Raw genomic sequence first — 16,622 nt, forward strand, 5'->3', positions numbered from 1 at the left:
GAAGGTGTAGCAACTCCTGAAGGCAGTTTGGAAGATTAAAATAAAATAAAGAGCTTTCATAGCCTAGAGAGGAAACAGAAAGAAATGGTTTCTTTCCTACAAGTCTCTGAAACCACAAAATCCAGGGACTCAATGCAAAAAAATCGCTCTCGTTTAGAATCTTTCTTGACAGAAACAAGAGCGGTTCCCACCTGGCTAGTCTCTATGGCCTGAACCACCAGCAGCAATAGAAACAAGAACAGGAATAGGGTAACTCCTGTCACACCTGTTCACAGTGACAGGTCTCTTATTGAAATGTTCATTTGGAGAAAAGGCATTGAGACATGTATGAGTTCCCATTTGAGTATAAAGTGAGGGGGCAGCTACTTGCTTGAAGAATATTCCACTAGAACTTCTTAGAAGGGAGAGAAAAATAGATGTCAGAGGTCCGTAGGAATACTAGAATAATATGTTTGCCTGAGTTAGTGCCCTTCTTTCTCTACATCTTTGACTGGAATACACAAATAGTAGCACATGAGTTTTTCTTTGAAGGTTCTTGGTTGCCCAGTGACTTGACTAACAATACACAGCCCTTAGGGCAATAAAAAGAAAAAATCCAAGGTGGGCAGTATGCCAGGGACCCAGAGCTTGGCTTTCAAGCATTCAACTGGAGAGAGCCCAGCACAGAGGAGGGCTGGACAAGCCTCAGGCCAGTTTCCTCACAGAGATCAGATTCTATTTAAAGCAAACCCGAAGGTATCAACTGAAGTCCAGGAAAGAGATTCAGGTGCCATGTGCCTTCCTCCCACTTGCACCACCCTTCCCAGGAAGACTTGAAGCAGCCCCAACTTGCAACTTGTTGCTTCTTGCCTGGAAGGGCTTTCACAGCTAGGAGGCTCAGGTAGGCAGGAATAAAGAGAAGAGAAAATGCCAAACTACTACTCTCCTGGGATCTGAAACCAGGGGAAAAAGAAAACAAGGAGTTATGATTTCTTGCTCAGGACAATCCACCCTCCAGAAGTGCTCCCTGTCAGTTCCCTTCTGAGTAAAATTTAAATTCTGCCCTTGTAGTCTGTGCTCTCCTCCTGTCTACTTCCTGTCTCTAGTTCTAGATCAAATTACTGACTCCCAGTGTCTAGTGAAAACAATAGCGTGCTTTGTTTCCCGCATATGGGAGTAGGATGTGTGGGCTCAGAGGGGCAGTCATCCATGATGCCAGCATTGTAAACCCATAGCAACTGAGCTTATAGGTGTGCTAGAATTACGTTTAAAAAATTCAGATGACATAACAGAAATGCATTCAACTAATATGTCAGATCTCATCTTTTACAAGCAATTGTTAAAGTAAATTAGTTAAAATCTGTTCCAGTTTTGAGAGCATTTTTTAGCACTGTCCTCCCGTTATTCATCGATTCGCTTGAGTGAGCACCAGTAACGTCTTACAAAAAATTGTGACACTTGTTACTGTTTTGGGCATATTGAATATGTCACGGGGAGCTTGCCAGGCTTTGCCATGCAGGTGAGATAATCTTGGTAGCTTGCTAGGCTCTCTGAGAGGAGCGGAGATATTGAACCCAGGCAGGTCATGTCTCATTATTGAAAAAATTGTGATGTATGTACATAGTTGCTAATAAAAGAGTTACACAAAAATAAGGAAATACAAATAAAACCTGATAGTAATTAAAATTCTAATGCTACACATAAGAAACAATTCTCTGGGGGTATGGTGCCGCAAGCAGGTCAGTCTGTACCTGTGAGGTGAGTGCATCAGCAGCCTGATGGCGCCTTCAGACTTCCAGATACCCCAAAATTGTTGCTGTGCCTTTGCCAGAACCAAGAACTTGGGGAAAAGTTTACCAAGAAAGTAAACGGCCAGAAGTTAGGTATGTGGGAGACATACCCACAAACCACCTCCGGCTCAGCTATTTGATTGGAGGGATGACCACTCTGGTTTCTACACTGGTTGAACTACTTAACGGCCATGATCCCAGAGACCCAGAAACAAATCTAGGAACCTAGCGGCTTTTGGCAGAAATGCATCCAGTTCCTGCAGTAGGCAACTGGTGCGGGGCCACTTCAGGTGAGATTAGATTTTGTGCCTTGGCCTGTTCACCCTGGCGGCCCGGTGGCTGTCATCCTCCAGAAGCCACGGGACAGTCAGGTTTGGGCCTGCAGTGATGAGACACACAGGGCCTCACAGGATGGGGGTGCAGCCAGTCCTTTCCTCCCCGTCCCAAAGAGACCCCGAGTTGCCACCCACGAATGGCCTCTCTGGCTCCTCATCAAGCTGCTTAATGGCCATGATCCCAGAGACTCAGAAACAAATTTCAAAACCCAGCAGCTTTTGGCAGATATGCGTTCAGACCATGCAGTAGGTTACTGTTGCTGGACCACCCGAGGAGGGAAAGGGTTCTGTCTCTCCTCCTGCTCCCCCTAGGTGGCTTGGTGGCTGCCATCTGCAAGAGGCCTTTGGACAGTCAGGTTTGGGCCCGCAGTGACGAGACACGTGGGGCCTCGTGGGATGGGGGTGGAGCTGGCCCTTTCCTCCCCATCCCAACGACCCTGAGTTGCTGCCCCACAAACGGCCTCTCTGGCTACTGATCAAGCTGCTTAATGGCCATGATCCCAGAGACTCAGGAACAAATCTCAGAACCCAGCAGGTTTTGGCAAGAAATTCCTCCAAATTTAGTTGTTAAAATTTTGGAATTTCAAAATCATGTGGTCACTACTGCAGCCATGCAACATCATATGTTATTCATAACCAGCAATAGAAAACAAATTGTCTACTGTTGCCTTTTTGGCAGATCTGAGTGTTGGGGTAAAATCCCAAATAATAACGGTGGGTCTGGTGTCAAAATATTGAATGTAATCAAAGTAGAGAGAGAGAGTGATGTGGAAATCATCTGCTCCACAGGTAGGGGGAGGGTGTGGGATGGGGGTATACTGGGATTTTTGGGGTTGGAGAATGGGCACTGGCGAAGGAACAGGTGTTTCATCGTATGACTGAGACTTAAACCTGAAAGCTTTGTAACTGCTCTCATGTTGATTCAATAAATAAAATTATAAAAAATGGAAAAAAAAGTAAGGTGGAATTCATGCCCAATTCAATCAGCCTAATCAGTGGCTGAATAAATAACAGTACTCCTACATAAAAAAATAACTATTCTCACATTGAAGACAAACAATAGGGAAGCTATTACCAATGGTTCCTATTATGTACACCATTTCTTATCTTGAAGAAGGAAAATTGTCAGGTCTGCAGGTTCCATCCAGTACTATCTGTTGGCAGAGAGCATATCCTTTTAAATTCAAGTAAAAGGTAAGGTAAAGGTAAAGGCCCTCCCGTTGATCGTCGATTTGCTCGAGGGGGCCCAGTAACGTCTCCATTGGAGACTGTTGTTACTGTGTCTGGCATATCCAATACTCTCGGTAGCCTGCCGGGCTCTCTGAGAGGGGCGGAGGAATCGAACTCGGGTCGGCCATGTTGGCCGCTTGTAAGGCGAACGCCCTACCTGCTGTGCTATCGCTCCAGCCCTTAAATTCAAGTAATTTTATGAAAGTTTTAAAAATGCAAAAGGTGTTTTTACACTAAAAAATAACTGATCTCTCTATACTTCTACATAAAAAAGAACAAGTGGTCCACAATTTGACTGCTCTTGCAATATTAAGAAAATATAAGGACTGGAAAGATAGTGGGTAAGGTGCTTGTCTTATATGTGGTCAACCCTGGTTCAATCCCTACCAAGCTATATGGTCCCCTGAGCACCATAAAAAATGATCACTGAGCACAGAGCCAGAAGTAAACCCCGAGCACTGCCAGTCGTGGCCCACAGACGCATGCGCACATGACACACACACACACACACACACACGTGTACACGTGCATGTATGCGTGTGTGTGTGTGTGTGTGTGTGTGTAAAGTGAAAAATATGTCTCTCTCTTTCAAATTTATTTTCCCAAAGGTGCTTAGGTTAATGATTTTTTGGGTCCATACCAAAGTATTTACTATACAAATGTGTAATTCACTGATATTCTGTAAACATTGAGCAAACAGCTCTCTGTGCACGTGTGTTTCTAATCCTCAGGGAAATACTAATAAAGCACTTATTAACCACATTCACAATCACAAATCACAAATCATCCTGTTATTCGTCGATTAACCACATTGACAGGACCAATATGAAAAGAGTAAGTATAGTCCAGAATCTGCAACATGATTCATTTGAGTATGTAGAAGTTTTAGTTATAGTAAGTGGGAAGCTGAACTGAGTTCTTCCAATGACAAATACTATAACAAAAAATATCAATAATCATTTTGCTAACTAAAATCAATGGCAAGCTCTAAATCTTTGTTATCAGTCTCAGTATTTTTGAATAGATAATAATAATGGACAGCCAATAAATAGTGATTATTAATGTTGTTCTACTTAAACTAAAAAGAGAGGTGATATAGTCAAACTGATCTTGAAAGCATTGCTTTTTAATATTTAAACTTATATTTCATTTAAGCAGAACATGGATTCTGTCAGGGCTTTGGAGCTTTGTACTTAGTTCTCTCCTTAAAATAGACATTAGAGACCATTACCATGGCAGTGCTTTAAAGTACTCTACTTTGACACTCCTTCATTTATACCCTTACTTAGATGCTAAAGGATCCCTCCAGAGCCCACATCATCCCACTATTCTGGAAAGTGACTATAGCTTGGACCTTGAAGTCTCCAAAGACTTGTTTATGCATCCAGATGCTTAACTCAAGAAGTGGTTCAGGCAAGCATATGTTCGAGTAATATATAGACGGATTATGCCTAGGTGTGTATGTGTTCTAGATTCATATGTGTTTACATGATCTCTTTCCCTGTGTTGATGAAACTTGTGATCAGTTAAAACATTGAGAAGACTGTGGACTTCAGTTCTAGGCTGCAGTTAGCATTTAGGCTCTAGATCTCCATTTCTAACAAATTCTGGTGTGAAACTATAAGGAATTTGAGGATTCTAAATTAAAAATTTCATTTCTAGGTTCCTATGATGGCATAGTTTTCAAGATTGAAGGTAGTGCATATTTAACTTAATGACTAAGTTGTTTATAAGCAATGGTATGTTAACAATGTTTTAAAAATAGGTTCTCTGGAGAGCAGCAGCCCATGTCATCCTGCTGGCCATTTGCTACTGTGCAAATGCTCTCACTATAGAAAAGTTACCTATATATCATTACAATTTCAAGCTGCCAATACAATGATTGTATTTTACATGCATTAAAATTTCTGTAAACTAAATAAAAACAACAACAACAACAAAATACTAGGGCTGGAGCGATAGCACAGTGGGTAAGGCATTTGCTTTGCATAGGGCTGAACTGGGTTTGATTCCCAGCATCCTATGTGGTCTCCCAAGCACTACCAGGAGTAATTCCTGAGTGCATGAGGACAGGAGTAACCCCTGTGCATTGCCAGGTGTGACAAAAAAAGCAAAAAAAAATGCTATACATAATAAAATAGACTTCTAGCCAAAAAAAAAAAATGATAGCAAGAGACAAAGATGGACTTTATAGAAAGGAATACATAGGCACTCCTGGGCTGATAACAGCTTCTTCTGAAGTCACAATCTCATCTTTATAATTTTAAATATTTAAAATATTTAGAAATGTCATACTATTTACCTAAATTTTATAAGCATTTTGCCCCCCACCCCCGCCACACATCCCAAATGTAAATGATGTACTCTTCTGCATAGAAAAAAAAACTGTCATGCAATAGAGTCCTAATAATTATGTTCTGAATAAAAGGCCTTCTGGGTCCAAAGAGAGTATACAGGAGGAAAGTCATTTGTCTTTCCCACTAGGAGTGATCCCTAAGTACAAAGCCAGGAGGAAGCCCTGAGCATTGCTGGATGTGGCCCCAAACAAAACAACAACAAAAGATTAAAAATAAATTTTAAAAAGGTTTTCTTAGTTACAAATCATTAGGTCCTACAAGTATTTCCAAAATAATCTCTACAGAATTCTAGATCAAGCGATACAGTTCCTATGAAAGCATCTCACACACATTTCTTGGCACCCTACACAGAATCAAGAAATGTTGAAACAATGAGTAATAGATATTCAGTACTTTTTAATATCTTTTCATTATTTTATTCAGAAAATTCAATTTTTTAGTTTAAATTTTTCTTAGGTTCTTGTTATTTTCGGCAGTTGTCTTCAAGTCAGGAAAAATGCCCATTTTTTTAGGGTTCTTCTTGAAGAAACCTTTGTAATAGACCTCTCACTTTCCCAAGGGGATAGAACTCACACAATGTAACTCAGTTTAGAAAACTTGATAGAATTCCATTTGGCTGCTGTTCTGTTATCTGAGCTTAGAGAAGGAAAGGCTGTGTTTAATGCTTCAACTTTGTTCTCAGTTATATTTTGTATCTAGGGATAAGAAGGAGAAAAAAGACATTGAATTGATAGTTGAGATTTAGTCATTCCATATGTATTAGCACTGTAGCACTGTCCTCCCATTGTTCATCGATTTGCTTGAGCGGGCCCAGTAACGTCTCCATTGACACTTGTTGTTACTGTGTCTGGCATATTGAATACATCACGAGTAGCTTGCCAGGCTTTGCCATGCGGGTGAGATACTGTGTTTGGCATATGTATTAATGAACAATATATTACATTTCAAGATGAATATGTGAGAAATAAGTGGGTATAAAGGTTTTATCAGTGATATTACCCACAGTTTTTGGCTAATTGAATAAAGCTTAGATATGGCAGTAATTTATTTATATTTGAGATAGAAATCATCCATGAATTACTTCATAGGTTGGTAATTGATAAGAGTAAAAGCATCCACCCCACCTCCACAAATCCTAAGAGCAAATATTTTTGTTCTAATAAAAATTTTTTATAAAGTGTTTTTATATAGCTTCTATGTACTTCTTGGACAATATATATTGGAGAGGAGGTGGAAAGAGGAAAAATCTCATATACTATTTATGAGAATAAAAATTTTCACAATCTTTATGGAAAATTACGTGCAGTTTACTCAAAAAGCTAGAAATAGAAATTCTATATGATCCATATAACAGTTTTGTGTTGCATTTACCAAAAAAATGAAAACAAAAACTCAAATTTATTTGAACTTCCAAACTTATTGTACCAATATTTGTGAAAAAAATCTAAGTACTGTATGAGAGTTGTGGTATATATACACAAAGAAATATTATTCAATGACAAAGAAAAATACTACCATCTTCAACATCATGTATGGGTCTACAAGATACTATGCTTATTTTTGTAAGTCAGACAATGAAAATGCATGCTTTTATTTATATTTAGAAAAAAACTATATACAACAATAATAAACATTTAAAATATAAGACCATTTAGTGGACGCTAGAATGGATGGGAATGAGTGGGATGATATATACCTGAAACTTATGTAGCCTTATAATGCAGTTTTACTCCTTAAAAACAAAGTTGTAATATATCTATAAAAAAAACCTGTTTCTTCCTAATACGTTTTCAAATGCAAATGACATTGAGGGAAACATTTTGAGAGAAATCTCTTAGGATACATTACTTTTCCACTAATGTTTATTGGGCGTTTCTCATAGAACAGACACTTTGAACAGAGATTTATTTCTTATCTTAATAAATTTTCACAGAACTGAATGAAGTAAACACTATCATTCCTACCCTACAGTTGAGGAAATAAAGTTCACTCAAATTTGATAAAATGTCCAATTTTACTGAGCATATTATCTAATTTGAGTTATCAAAACTAAAATTCAAATGTAACTCTGATTTCAAAACCTGAAAGTGTCTGTATTATTGATTTATTCAGTCAATATATATGTTTAAGATCCTGCTATAAGGTCAACAAGATGCTTCTCAATGAGCAATGATTCATTGATATTAGAGACCATAAATTATATCATGGTCACAATTCTCCCAATTCATCGATTTGCTCGAGCGGGCCCAGTAACGTCTCCATTGTGAGACTTGTTACTGTGTTTGGCATACTGAATATATCACGGGTAGCGTGCCAGGCTTTGTCGTGAGGGCGAGATACTCTCAGTAGCTTGCCAGGCTCTCGGAGAGGGGCAAAAGAATCGAACCCGACTCGGCAGGGCCAGCTGTGCACAAGGCAAACGCCCTACTGCTGTGCTATTGCTCCAGCCCACATAGATTATAATTTCAGATAATTTTATAATTTCAGATAAGTGATGTAAAAATGCTTTCCAGGGAAAATAAGGTAGGGAGAAATTCAAATAAGCAGATATCAGTCATACTGGTCAGTGAAAGCTATTTAAAAACAAAAAGCATTATGGAGAAAATGTTTAAACTGATACCTAAATTAAGAGTGAGTTAACCTTTTACAAAAGGTGAAAACGTGGCAGGCAGAGAAAACTAAGTACTAAAAATATAGTAGGAAAGATGATGAGAAATCCAAAGGTGAGATGAGGGTCCAATGACTGAATTTGAAGTACACATCACTGGGGTGCAGATAGTGACAAGAAGAGTTGGGGCAGATAATCTTAGATAATAGGAGTTAAGCTTTTGATGGATGGTCTTGGTCGACATGATGAACTCGGACAGTCTCTCACTCTGTTCATTCCATTCTAGGCCATGGGTCCCGATGTGGAGTTCTTCAGGTGACCTTATCAGTCCTATCTTGGCATTAAAATCGCCGAAAATGATCTTGTAGAAGGTGTGGTCTTTTTCATAGAACTTCTCCAGCTCCATGTAGAACCTCTCAATTTCTATCTTCATAGACGACAAAGATAGAAACTGCTGGCAGTGAGCCACATATATTCAAGTGTAATCATCTGATTGAGGTTGTAAGGCATTCGAATGAATCAATGCTCATTGCCAAGTTCATGTTGACAAGGATATCGACACCACCGATGCCTCTTGTCACATGTTCCAAGGAACAGTTCTTCTCCACTGACGAAAATGGCATGATGTGATGGATGCCTTCTCGTCTCCCTCAGACCAATGATGTTGTACTTGATCTTTTGCGCTTGCACCATCAGGTCCTTGATGGATGCTTCTGATGCCAGTGTACATGTGTTGTAAGTACAGACAGTCATTTTAGTCCTTCATTTTGGTAACCTAGGTCGGCCTTGATATTTTATCAGCTTCTCCTTGCTCATCCTTCTTAACACTGCCGTATTGGGGATCTTCCAGGGTAAGGGGGAATGAGGCCCATTGTTTTTACTGTTTTTGGCATATCAAATATGCCACGGTAGCTTGCCAGGCTATACTGTGTGGGCGGGATACTCGCGGTAGCTTGCTGGACTCTCCGAGAGGGTTGGAGGCTTTTAGGGCAGCCTCTAATCGCCCTTACAGGTGATCCCATGGTTCACACCATATTTGAACCCCATCAAATATGGTGCAGAAAATGGGTATTAAGTGTCTTGTTATGGGGATTATTATGAGTATTAAGTGTCTTATGATGTGTCTTCGAGGCCACATGGTCTGGAAAGCGGCCTGGAGTGTGTTGGCGGCTGGGTAGTGGAGGTAGTGGAGGTCGGTCAACAAGGTATTTATCATTTACCTCCACTACCCAGGTAACCGCCATGCTCCAGGCTGCTTTCTAGATGCTAGGGGCTGAGCCTTACACATAAGTGAAACCCCCAAATAAAGCAGAACTTTGTGACCTTGGACTCCAGGCTCAACGGGACCCAGAAACAGAGATCCTCTGCCTGTTTCCACCAATCCCCAGCAACCCAGAGATCACACTCAGAAGACCCACCCTGCTGGTGCCAAGCACACATTATCACAAATAATTAAGTCCCAGTATCTCCACCCCTTTTAGAGTAGTGTTTTGTATTTTGTTCTGGATTGGTTTGGTTTTGGGGTCATACCCAGTGGTGCTCAGGGTTTACTATTGGTTCTGCACTCAAGTTACATTCCTGGTTGGGCTTGAGGGACCATGTGGGGTGTAGAGGACTGGGTATTGAACCCGGGTCACCCTATAAAAGGAAGCACCCTACCGGCTGTATTACTGTGAGGCTCAGTCTCTCAGTCTCTCAGTCTTTTGTATTTTTGCAGCCTCTAGGTATTTTTACTTTAGAAAAGTATTACTTGTGAATAGTCCCTAAAATTATCAAATGGTTCTCAAATCAGCAACATTATAGTCTGTATCAAACAAATTCAACATAAATTTATGGGTTATTTCTGAGTTTCAGAGAAAAGTTCAAGAAATCTCAAAGATGGAACATGTCCCTTACTTTCTGGCTAAATTGAAAAAGACCAGGTTGGATACGAGAAATTCTTGCTATTTCTTGTGAATAGATTTCCTACATGAACCTTTCTGGGGACCAGATACTAAATTATTTCAACTAAGTAACAGATAATATTTTTTTAATTTAATAAATAAAGTGCTTTTTAGGCACTTATTTGAAAGCTTCAATTAAAATCTTAGACAAATCCAAGGACTATTAAATCCAGAAACTGATAACATGATGTGGAAATTGAGTTTATAATTGAACTACAAAAAGCTTTATTATGCACTGAAATATTTTTAAGGACATGATCTAATGTATGCCAATGTATGTAATTCATTTGGGAAAATATGCTAATGTGTTTTCTGATTTGAAAGTAGACCTTTTAGATCTCACATTCCTTTTTTGTCCAGAAGTACTTACAAACTTTAAATTTGCTCTTAGCTTTATATGGCCTATAATATTCTTTATTATTCTTTCATAAAAATTTTCCATTATTCTCACAAGACTGGGTTTTTGGCATAAAAAGGATGCATCAATTAACTATATTATTTAAATAGTGAGGAACATTAACATATCTTCTATATAAAGCATTTGGAAATGATGCTTTGAGAGTTCTTTGTTTAGCCAGATCTAATTTCTCAACATACTCTATTGTTTTTCCTACTTCAGAGATTATGTCATCTAATATCACTAGCCACTAAAAGGTTTCATCCAGACACGTGTACTTGATTTTCATGTAGAACGGGTGTAGAAAGATTGAATTATAATTTTTAGATTAAATTAAATAAATAGAAGAAATAAGAACATCTCAGTGGGGATTTTATTTTACTTCTAATAAATTAGTTGAAAGGGTTATGCTGCCCCATTATTTAAAAAAAATGTTAAACACAAAGCTCTGATACTGAAAAACTTCTAAAATACAAATGGAAATCTGGAATTCATTTTGTTTTATACAACACTAGCATTAGTTGGTTATTTCCTTTAGTCTAGTCACAAATACAGAGAGTATATGTAGTAAAAAGATTTTCTTTTAATTTCATCAACCCTTTTTATTTAATAAGAGGATTATGATTATTCACTGCTATCAATAAATCATATTTAAATATTTTTACATAAAATTTACTGTATTTGATTTTATTTGTTGCTTATTTTTGGCCTGATGTGTCAGGTGATGTTCAAGGGTTACTTTTGGGTTCTGAACTCAAGAATCATTCCTGGTATTGCTCAGAGAACCAGTATGGGATGCTGAGATCAAATCGAGGTTGGCCATATGCAAGACCAATGCCCTACCTCATATACTATCTCTGGCCCCATTATATTTGATTTTTTAATGTCAAATAACTGTCACTGCGATAAGACAGCAGTAGGGTGTTTGCCTTGCATTTGGCCAGCCTGGCCAACTCGGGTTCGATTTCTCCGCCCCTCTCGAGATCCTGGCAAGCTACCGAGAGTATCTCACCCACACGGCAAAGTCTGGCAAGCTACTGGTGATGTATTTGATATGCCAAACACAGTAACAACAAGTCTCAGAATGGAGATGTTACTGGGCCCGCTGGAGCAAATCAAAGAACAATGGGAGGACAGTGCTACAGTGCTACAATGTCAACTAACATGAATGGTAAGAACATGAGATTTGTGAAATAAAGTAAGAGTATGCTAATTTATTTCTAAGAGAAATTGAATGTAAAATAAATTAAGAGGAGTTCTGGCTGTATCATGCATCATTCTGGATAATAATAATCTTTATTTCTTCGTTAAAGAAATATTTTATCTGTAAGCTGCTGCCAGGCAAACCATGCAAATGGCCCAAATTCACTGCTTTATGATTGATCTCTGCAGAGACGCTGAACTGAAGAAAAATTCCAGGTACACCGGTTTTGGTGCTGAGAACTCTGAGGTCTTCATAGATTTTGGGTGAGAAGCCTTCCAGCCACACCTCTTATTGCGAGAAGCTCCAGCAGCCACACCCACACCCACACCCAGTAATGGCTCAGTTCCCCAGCTTCACCACTAATCTCTGAAGAGATGCCACCAAACCAAGCAGCTGAAATTCATTGGTGCAGTTCTACAGATGCTGGAATTCCTGGAGACTGTGCCACATATGTGTCTCTGCAAAACCTCCAAATTATACAATATTGACAGCCCATACGTGACTCCGCAAAACTTCCGAATTATACAATTATTGACAACCCAACAGGAGCACACCAAATTAGATGAGAAAATAGCATAGAGCAAACTGAGCTCAATAAATAAAAAACAATAACCCAGAAGACTCAATTAGCAAACAAACAGCTTGGCAAATCCCCAAACAATGACTTTAATGACCTCAGTAGGAAACAAGCAATACGAAATAAATTATTTTGTGCTTGTTAAAAGGGAAGTCTTGGGGAGAGGGAGAGGTTGGTGGACTACTGGTAATAATGGTGAAGGAGGGTCACACTGGTGGTGGGTTTGGTGTTAGAATATTGAATGCCTGAAATAACTTTATTATGAACAACTTTGTAGACCACTGTATTTAAAAAAAGAGAGAAATATTTTATCTATATCACTCTTATAAAATCTTATATTAGCATTTTTGTCATACTTCATTCTATAATTTTTATTCATTTATTTTTATTTATATACATTTAAAATTTTTATTTTGGGTACAGTGATTTACAGGTTTTTATTTATTTTTTTTTTTGCATAAAACATCCCAGCACCACACCTTCCATCAATGTCTGCTTCCTTCCACCATTGTCCCAATGTCCCCTTCTATCCTGTAAGTCTCATCTTCCCCAGTGATAAGCTTTCTACTTAAAGAACAGTTGTCAGTTTCTGTTGCCTTTGGTCATCACATTCCCCTATTATGTTTCTTTGGCTGGAGCGATAGCACAGTGGGTAGGGCGTTCGCCTTACACACGGCCAACATGGTCGACCCGAGTTCGATTCCTCCGCCCCTCTTGGAGAGTCCGGCAAGCTACCGAGAGTATTCGATATGCCAGACACAGTAACAACAAAGTCTCCAATGGAGACGTTACTGGGCCCGCTCGAGCAAATCGATGATCAACGGGAGGGCCTTTACCTTTACCTTTATATCCCACATATCAGAGAGACATTCTTTGTCTCTTCTCCTTCTTACTAACTTCACTCTGTATGATACTCTCCAGATCCATTCTCACAGCAGCAAATTGCAACACATTCTATGATTTTCATCTTTTTTTTTATAGCTGAGTAGTATTATGTGTATATTACCATAGTTTTTTTTTTTACCCAATTATCTGTTCTTGGACATTTGAGTTGTTTCCAGGTTTTGGCTAACGCGAATAGTATTGTAATGACCATAGAAACTTAAAAGCCTTTGTAGAATAGAATTTTGCAGTGCTTGGGTAGATGCCAAAAAGTGAAATTGCTGAGTCATATGGAAGCTCAGTTCTTAGCTTTTGAGAAATGTAAATATTCTAATAAGGCTGGGCCAGTCTACATCCCCACCATCAGTGTGTAAGTTTCCTTTTCCCATACAGCCGTGCCAACACTGGTTGCTATTGCTCTTAGTTTCTGTTCTTTAGCATGTAATTGTAAATAATACAGATATTTTTGTAAACAACTAGCATCTCTTCTTATTCCCCTGCTTTCAAACTAATTTGTAAAAGAAAATTATGTTGAGAATATTTTTCCAGATTTGTAATATTTATATAGAGCCACATTAAAATGCCCTCACAAACACACTCATATACATTTGTACACAAACATACACAGACATTTGTACAATGAAATGCATGTAAGTTAATATAAATTCAAAAATTATACCATATTATATGTAGTTCTAAAATTTGCTTTTTTATTTAATTGTAGAATTTTTTTCATGTATACATATAGGAATAATTTTCTATCTTCAAATATTTTTTTCTTTTTGTTTTGGGGCCACATCCAGTGGTCCTCATGGTTTACTTCTGACTCTGTGCTTAGGGATCACTTCTGGTAGGGCCTGGGGGATCAAATGGAGTGATAGAGATTAAACTCAGACCAGCCATATGCAAGGCAAATACCCTACCCACTCTACTACCAGTCCTGCTATTTTCAAATTTTAATACAGAAATTGGGAGATTCTGTTTTTAATAAAGTTTGGGAATATTTGAAAATATTGTTGAAATATCTTTTAGGAGGGCATAGATTATTATTTCTTTTATTTTTTATTTCTTTTTAATTTTTTTTAATGAATCGCCATGAGGTACAGTTACAAACATATAAGCTTTCGTGTTTGTATTTCAGTCATACACTGATTGCGTACCCATCCCTTCACCAGTGCCCATTCTCCACCACCAATGATCCCAGTATCCCTCCCATCAGAAAATGGGGTGATGAAATGAACAGAAACTTTATCAAAGAAGAAATCTGAATGGCCAAGAGACACATGAAAAAATGCTCTTCATCACTAATCATTAGGGAGATGCAGATCAAAACAACAATGAGATATCATCTCACACCACAGAGACTGGCCCAGTCCAAAAGAACAAAAGCAACCGATGTTGGCAAGGATGTGGGGAGAAAGGCACTCTCCTTCACTGCTGGTGGGAATGCCAACTGCATCAACCCTTTTGGAAAATAGTATGGACGCTTCTCAAGAAATTAGAAATATTGTTCCCATTTGAACCAGCAATACCACTTCTGGGAATGCAAAAGAGTATAGTAGAATACTATATATAGAATATAGTATAGTAGAACTGACATCTGCACTTGTATGTTCATAGATTATTATTTCTTAAACCCAGATGATAGAAATATAAAAGGTTATGATATTAATATTTATAATAATTTTCTAGGGAAATTATAAGTAACACACAGAAAGTTCTAAAGCACAATTAATGTATTTTATCCATACTTTTTAAATAACTAAAATTATAAAAGTAGTTTTTCATATAAACAATGACATGTGAAGAAATATTAATTGAATTGAGAAATTTGAAAATGTTATGCAACGCCTATCAATATAAAAGGCAAATGAATTTATCTCAATCTGATTATTGCTCAATTGTGCCAATTGGCTAAGTTCCAGTGTTCTAGATCAGAGATTTCTTAAGCCTTTTCACTTATGAACCCATTTCATCCAAGAAATGCAACATGTGCCAGCACTATCACATCAGATTCAACACGTAGTTGAATTTCAATTAATTTTGGTCATTGCACAACCAAAAAACTTTTACTGTTGGCAGTTTTCCATTAACTCCACATTTTCTTTGGTGACCCCATATGGAGTTGCAATGCACAGTTTAATAAGATAAGTTCCAGACTATGCTTGGCTGCAGTTCTGAGTTTGATTTATGGCTGCTCTACACATTTCCCATCTTCTTTATGTGAGTGATCACCCCAAGCATGTTCTTTTATAGTGAAATGCAGTAGTGCAATAAAATCAGCCAATCTGCATAAATAGCTTAAGTTCTTATTGGGTTTTCCAACATTCTATGATCCAACACAAAAACTATAGTCAAGCGCAAGATGAATAGGTAGTATTAATGCAACTGTCTTCTGTCTGTGGAAGAGATTGATGGGTAAGAGGATGACCTTAAGTAAAAGTATAGATTAGTCAAGACATCCAACAAGTTTTCAATAAAGTTTAGTAAAAAAGAAATCACTTGCAGTCTAGTGAAAATTCAGATTTCATTGCCGTATTCAACTTACTGCTTATATTTGACCCACTGCATCCAACTTCAGCTTGATTTAGGGCCAAGGCCCATACAAAGATTGCCATATTCCTTTTCTTATTTTTCTCGAGGAAGAATATTAAATAGGACAAGTGTCTTTATCTTGGGAAGGGACATCAATACTTTGTTTTTTGGCAGTCTCTGATTTTCTGGCTAATTCTGGCTATTGGTCCCGCTGTTGGAAAAGCAGGCACATGGTGGCTTTGTTGTAATACTCAAGAGAGATTTTTTAAATTTAATTTAATTTTTTTTATTTTTTTGGGTCACACCTGGCAATGAACAGGGATTACTCCTGGCTCATACACTCAGGAATTACTCCTGGTAGTGCTTGGGGGACCATATGGGATGCTGGGAATCAAACCCAAGTCGGCCTTGTGCAAGGCAAACACCCTACCCACTGTGCTATAGCTCCAGCACGAATTTTTTTTCTTTTTTCTTTTTTTTTCAATCACTGTGAGCTACAATAACAAAACTTTCATGTTTGAGTTTCAGTTGTACAATGATTGAATACTCATTCGCCCACTAGTGTATATTTTCCACTACCAATGTCCCCAGTATCCCTCCCTGCTCCCTTCCCACCCCTCCCCCTGCCTCTATGGAAGACAACAGCCCTCTTAGTCTCTCTCTCACTCCACTTATGGGTACTATGGTTTGCAATGCAGATAACAGATAATGAGAGGACATCATATTTGGTCCTTTATCTATTTTCAGCACATATCTCCCATCCTGAGCGATCCCTCCAACCACTA

The sequence above is a fragment of the Sorex fumeus genome, unplaced genomic scaffold (genome assembly GCF_029834395.1).
Source record: "Sorex fumeus unplaced genomic scaffold, SorFum_2.1 ptg000007l, whole genome shotgun sequence".
In the NCBI taxonomy this organism is placed as follows: domain Eukaryota; kingdom Metazoa; phylum Chordata; class Mammalia; order Eulipotyphla; family Soricidae; genus Sorex; species Sorex fumeus.